The 6,904-nt window shown below is 38.2% G+C and overlaps 1 pseudogene; it reads right to left on the bottom strand.

The window, feature by feature from the left end:
- Window positions 1-4,223: 4,223 nt before the first annotated feature.
- Window positions 4,224-4,956, bottom strand: LOC150008658 (nuclear ubiquitous casein and cyclin-dependent kinase substrate 1 pseudogene; annotated as a pseudogene).
- Between the last annotated feature and the right edge of the window lie 1,948 nt (window positions 4,957-6,904).

The raw sequence follows: 6,904 nt of genomic DNA, 5'->3' as shown, positions 1-6,904 counted from the left end.
GAAAGATGAATCAAGGCAAACAATTACCAAGAACCTGGCTGCTGCTTAATCTGGAAAGTCAAAGTCTTTCCTTAAATCTTGCAGGAATTAGGTGTGTAAGGTTTGCTGCAACATGTTCATGGTAAACAAACTAGGTAGAGCTCTTATTTACAGATCTTGTAACAAATACTTCTGGAGGAAAAAAAGAATTCACCTATTTCCAGAAGACAAAGGTTTAATTGCCAGACATATATACACATTCACACGCACACCCACACAATACTTCAGGTGTTTTTATACATTTATTTAGGGCCTAAGCTGAGTACTATACCCCTAATACCACATCAAAAAAGGAACAACCGCCCCCCTCAATTTTACTCTCCCAAATCTAGAAAACCGTCCCTTTACCCTGATGTACAAAGTGTATGCACAATGGTGGTATTCCACCAGCCACACAAAGCATGCTCAAACAGATGTCACCAGCTCAGTCACTCCACTGGCATGGCAACAGGCAGGTTTCAGGGATTTTTCCCAATAGTGGTTAATACACAGTCAGCACCACTGTGAATTTTGTGAATCAGGCTATGAGAAAAAAGGTAACTTAGGGATTTAGGGTTCATTTTGTATCGTTTATCCCAAGACAAAGGGGAAATGAGTTGCAGATTGAAATTCGGCTATAGATAGCTTTATGTCCCAATATCTAAAGTGACTCCTTTCCCAATAAACACAGCCAAGCACAGACAAAAGGGCAAGGTTCTAACGTCAAGAGCAATCTGGTTTTTATTATTTTCCCTATCCCTTGCCGGAAATGTGTATTACTCTTTCTGTTTAAGTAGCAGAGCCCAGGTGTCTTTCTTTCGAAACTCCTGCGGTGATCATTTCTGCTTCTCAGTGCAGCTGCTGGTGAGGCAGGCAGAAAGAACCCCTCAAACTCTCTTTTTTTTTTTTTACAAGTGACAATGGCCACATCATCTTTCATAAAGCTTTCCCTGTTGCTCCAGGTATTAACTTCCACTCTTGCTTTCTCAAAGCATTTTCTACACTGGTTTAAACAAAAGTACTATTCCCTTTTCTCAATCAGTACTCTAAAATTCACTTGTTACACAAATGATCATGGATTAAAAAAAATGTTTGAGAAAAAACAAAAAGCTGTCAATTCAGTTTAGCTGACCAGATATATCCACCAGAGTGTCAACAACTTTACTGGATTATGAAGTCCAATTCCTCTTGAGTTTTCCTATGAGAAAATGCTACTTGAGCCAGTACGAAGAATAAGTATTGGATTGAGGACTGAACCTGGGGCAAACGTACTGTGGGGTAAAAATCACTATCAAACCTCCTTCATGGGAAATCAGCTATTATTTTTTGAGATTAAAAGATTTCTACTCATTACCTCCCTAAAGGAGTACACACCCATTAATTTTCCTTTATGGACTAAACAGGGAGTGGAGATATGAAAGGGAGAATCTTTTAGAAAGAACAAATCTACCATTACTAAAATTAAAAGGTATCCTTTGGGCCTACTCCATTGATTCCAATCTGAGGTGGGGAGGGCTAAAAGCAGCAGCAAGGTACAGATAGATTTAATAATATGTAAACTACCCACGCCAAGTTGTGTATGTTGGGAAGTCTAGAAAAAAAAGCCTTAAGAACTATAATGTAGTGTCTGTCAGCATAGCTGCTGAAATCCATTTCAGAGGTAAACCTAACAGAGCTATCAGAGAGAATTCAGTTAACACAAACGAGCACCTTCAAAGTTCATGTCCCACTTCCTGAGCACTGCAAAACAAGACAGTGAATGCTATTGCCATTTCACCATAGGCACGCGAGAGAAAGAGGGAGTTCAGTCCAGGGTGGTGCCAATGGCCAACCACTATCAGCTTGTAGCTTGTGACCCATCCTGACATCACCATCAAGCCTGACTATTGAGCACCTGTTTCCAGTTGAGACACCACAGCTACTCTCCTCTTCACATGCATGATTTGAGGGGAAGACTAGTGTTTTAATCAATAAAAAGTGGAGAACACAAAGGCTATTCAGAACCAGTCTCACTTGGGGACACAGATCCGTTTGTCCAGTCCATTAGAAATACATAATACCTTTTTCAACTTCATGAATTAATTTTTAAAAAAGGGATTCCACACAACCAAATGCAGACAAGTAACTTAGAATACAGGATTACTTCTGAAGTATGTTCCTATATCACAGAGATGTCAGTGCAAATTAATATATTAAAGAGACTGTATTATGTAAAATATCTAGGCTAGTTTTAAAAGACGCCCCCCACCTCAATTTTAACAAAACATAGTCTAAGAAAATCTCAACTGTTACTAGGAATGTAAGACTTAATGTCATAAACCCCTAGGAATAGAAGTGCATGGTGGAAACACTGGTAGGTCTCTTGCTTTAAGAACACAAACCTTGTTAGAATTGGATACCTAAACAAACCCACTAAAGCAAACAGAATGATCTTCAGATAACAATGCAACTGCTACTAATGTTCAAGCTTTGCATTCTGGCCAAGTACTATAATCTTCAAATTCATTCTGTAATGCATATTGCAACAGTGAAATGACTGTTACTGGGTGGCTTTTTTTTTTTTAATCACAAAGTAAGAATATTAAAGTGTCTTAATAATCAGAGTAAAAATATTCCTTAAATAACCTTTTGTTCCAGGAACATCTGCAAGAAAGCCATATCATCTGAGAGAAAAATGTGCTGTAATTAAAAGAAAAAGATTGCATAAGTCAAATTTGAGGAAGCAAATCTAGATAGAAAGGCAGAGGTTAAATTTCACTAATTTTTTCAACTTCTTAGCACATTAAGGCCCCTAACTCTTGCTCTCAGAAGCTTACGGTATCAGGATGTGAAGGCTCAAACTCAAAGATCTACCTCCTGACTGCTTTCATAAGGCATGTGAACCCTGTTATCAACTGCACGTAGGCTTCCAGAATGCACGCTTTCTCTAGCCCTGCTGCACCCCGTCAACTCCTGCTTTAAGCAACACGAAGAGGTACACCAGTAAAAAGAAAAAAGCAAACTAAACAGTGTGGAGCGTTTAACACACTCCCACCAAACGCAGGATGTGAAGTGAAGACAGAGCCAGGAGAAATCACATCCTACAGCAGGGCTGTAGGCACCGGGGGTGGGTGTGCAGTGGTATCCTACGCTGTAGCAGGAAGCTGAGAGATGCCCTTCACACCATGCTTCTATCAAGAACTGAAGAAGATAGGTGTACGAAAGGAAAATGTTTTATCCCCAAATAAAAACAGAGCACATTTCACGGGATCTGAATGCATGCACATTTACGGCATAAAAGAATTTCACTTCTGTTTTCATGAAGGAAAAATTCTCAAGTCTTTGTGAATGAGTTTCACATTAACTGGTATTTTACTTGCTTAAAACCTAAACATTGTCAGTTTGAGAAGAAATCCACTGTGTTGTATAGAGCTTGCCATTTAAATTCAAGGTGTTTTCTTTTTTACCCTTGGTAAAATTTTATCCAAGAAACGGGATACACATAAATTTTAAAACATGAACCATTAGAGAATACAATAGGAAATTAAGCATGATTTAATTTTTAGAGGTTCTTGTCTTTTGTTTTAATTCCATAAAGACTGTAGCAGAATAAAAGGATCACTGGCTCTGAATCTCTTTGAGATAACAAGTGATGAAATGAAAAAAACAAAAAAACCCACACCCTCAAACTAGGTCAGGTAACCTACTCCTTGCCCTGCCCCCAAGGTAAAAAATAAACTTGTATTAGACGACAATTGATTATTTTAAAAGTCCAAGTAGAGAAAGAATCAATCATTTAAAACTAAAACGCTTCTAATGTTTTTGATTACTGCTCAACTTGCTACTGTTTAGCAAAAAGCAACATTTCCATAGTGTTCATCTCAAATCTTATTGCTTTACAACTTGTGGTATACCATCCATTGAAAAATAAAAAGATGAAGCGGTCAATCCAGTGATTAATTTCACATGGTTTTCATTGAAAGAGCGAGGGAAGAGAGGGTGGTGGCAAAGAAAAGACCAATAGACAAAAAGGTAAATTAAACATACAATGGTTTTCTTAATTAAAAAAATTTTTTTTTAAAGAGAGAAAATGTTATTTTCAACAAAAAGAAAAAAAGCATTGAAAGCCCATGAGTCAAGCCATAGTCAAAACCATGTTCTATCTTACGTAGGTGTTTTTTTTCTTTTTCTTTTTAAATAAAATCTCTCCCAAGCCACCATCACTTTTAATCCTCCCCAGACTGGGCTTCATCCTCAGACCCTTCGTCCTGACTTCTCAGGTGCAGACTGGTAGATGTTTTCTTTTCTGGAGGGCTCTCTGGTTCCTCATCCTCTTCTTGGGAGAAGGAGTCTTTTCCTTGCATGCCTTTGAAACTGTGGGGCGACCCACTTTCCCTTTGCCTTTCACAGGACTTGGCGTCACTGTGGCCTTTAGCCTGGGTTTGGGAATTTTCTTTTCTTTCCTCTCAGGTTTGGACTTCTTAACCATCTTTTTGTTTTTCTTTTTTGAACTTCCGTAGTCACTATCATCATCGTCTTCCATTAGAAAATCTTCATCACTGCCGAAATCTTTCTCCTGGAACGGTGCCTCGTCCTCCTCTTCTTGTTCTTCTTCACTGCCCACATCTTCCATGAGCATCTCTCTCTGTTTAGAAGCTGCTTTAGAGGCCGCCTGCTGTGGCTGGCGCACATTTTTATGATCTTTTTCATCGTCACTGTCCTCTGCTACCTGAGAATCATCCTTCTTGGTCTTCACATCTTTTTCCTCTGAGTCTTCACTATCTTCCTGTGAATTCTTTCCAGATCGTCTCATATTTTTAGCTCCTCGAGGAGATGATCGAATTTTCTTAGCTGGAGAGCCCGAATCTCTTCCGTAATCTTCATCAGCATCATCAGATTCCTGAAACTGTGAATAATTAACGACCTTCCTATTTCTGACAGGCCGAGACATGTTCGCTGGGGAATGAGGATCGAGTTGAGAAGCCAAAGACCAGGATCATCCCCACCCCGTGCGCTCAATGCTCCCCGCCCCAAACTTCGGCCGAGGGGGCCGATACCGCAAAACCCCGAGCTGCTGGCTTCTCAAACTCCGCTGCTCCTTGGTTCAGAGACCCATAATCAGACAAACCCCCCCCCGCTCCCCTGTCTCTTCAAAATGGATCTAGAATTATGGTTTTTAAAAGGCATTGTTAAGAGAATGAAAGGATAAGCCACAGAGAGAAAATATTTGCAGATCATGCATATATTAAAAGAGTTGTATCCATAATTTATGAAGAAATCTCAAAACACATAAGAAAAAACTTGAAAGAAAGCATGGCAAGAGATTTGAACAGATATATTTCCAAAGAAAACATATGCATGGCAAATAAGCACATGAAACGATTCCTAACCTCATTAGCTATTCAAGAAGTACAAATTAAAACTTCAATGTGAAAATACTACAAATCTAGTCGAATTGCTAAAATTAAAATGACTGACCAGACAAAGGTTTGGTGAAGATAGAGAGGAACTGGAACTCATATACACTGCTGATAGGAAAATAAAATGATACTTCTTTTTTAAAAACAATTGCTTCAATGTTAAACATATACCTACCATATGACCCAGCAATTCATATTTCAGATATTCAAGGACTCACAATTTTTGCCTCACATACATTATTTTTTAGGAAAGTAGCAGGGTCTATTCTTATGAATATAAATAAACCATAAGGTAAAAAGAAAATGGCCGAGGAAAAAGGGGTCACACAGAAGGGACAGGAAGAGTTTGTATTAATGAAATCTCAGGAAAGCAGCAGGTATACAAAGAGCAACCAGTCAAGACTGGAATAGAAAGGTGGTTTTTAGAGGAAAAATTTGCAGCTGATAGATTATGTGATAAATTTAATAGCTGGAAAATTTCATTAAAACCATTGAAGGGTGCTGTAAGAAATAATAGAGAAAATGAAACAAATGAGAAAATGAGGTACTGATGCCAGAGGAATGAAAAATTAACCAATGAAAGAAACATAGTCATAATATACTATCTCGGGAATGAATAGTATTTTTGCAATTATATTAAGAAAAACACCAAATATTGATTTGACCAGAAATTATTACATATGTTATAGGAAAGATTAGGTAAGGGAGAAAATGTGATGAGGGCTGAATATTTTAATATAATAGCATTCGTTATTTGTTGCAAACCAACTCAAGCCAATTGAGTTCTGATTAACTCTTAGATTCTTTTTAGTTAATACAGAAGTCTCTCAAGAAGACTGAAGTGTGTGATATTTAGATACTGTTCAATGTCTTCAAATCAGGTTTTAATGAGAAAAAGCCAGCTTCAAGCAAACTATGTCACACATTTTTACCTATTATATAAACATTTATCAGCAGGAGGGCACACACTCAGTTATACAATTCAGGAGGTCTCTGTTCTCATCCTTTTAGGTGTTCTGACAACACCAACATAAACAGTTTATTGGGAACAAACAAGAAAATGCTTTCAAGGCAAGGTTCTCTTAACTTTATGATCAGGAACACCAGAGTCGTCTCAAATTTGTTCAAAAATTTGTCAGAGGACTGTAGGATTTAAGTTCAGTGTCAACCCTAAGGCTATAAGCTACAGGCTTCTCTAGATCATTTCCATGTATAGGTGACGGCATCTCTAAAATATTGCAGCCACTCCACATATCTTGAATTTGCTAATTTTACAATGAGAGCTCATTCCAATTTCCATTTACAAGGCACCAATTTACTATGGAGAGCCATTTTACACATTCACTATTCTAGTGATCAAGTCCTGTGGTATAGGGGGAGAAATAAGGCAGAAGCACTTGTAGTGACAGCCTCTGGAGGGTAGGCTTTCTGATTAGAAGTCTAGGTGACTGTGACTAAGGTATGATTAGGGTAAGTGTCCGTACACA

Source organism: Furipterus horrens, unplaced genomic scaffold (assembly GCF_987537825.1).
Source record: "Furipterus horrens unplaced genomic scaffold, mFurHor1.1.pri manual_scaffold_5, whole genome shotgun sequence".
NCBI lineage: Eukaryota > Metazoa > Chordata > Mammalia > Chiroptera > Furipteridae > Furipterus > Furipterus horrens.
The sequence above is the reverse complement of the archived record's forward strand: the minus strand, read 5'-3'. Positions and strand labels throughout refer to the sequence as shown.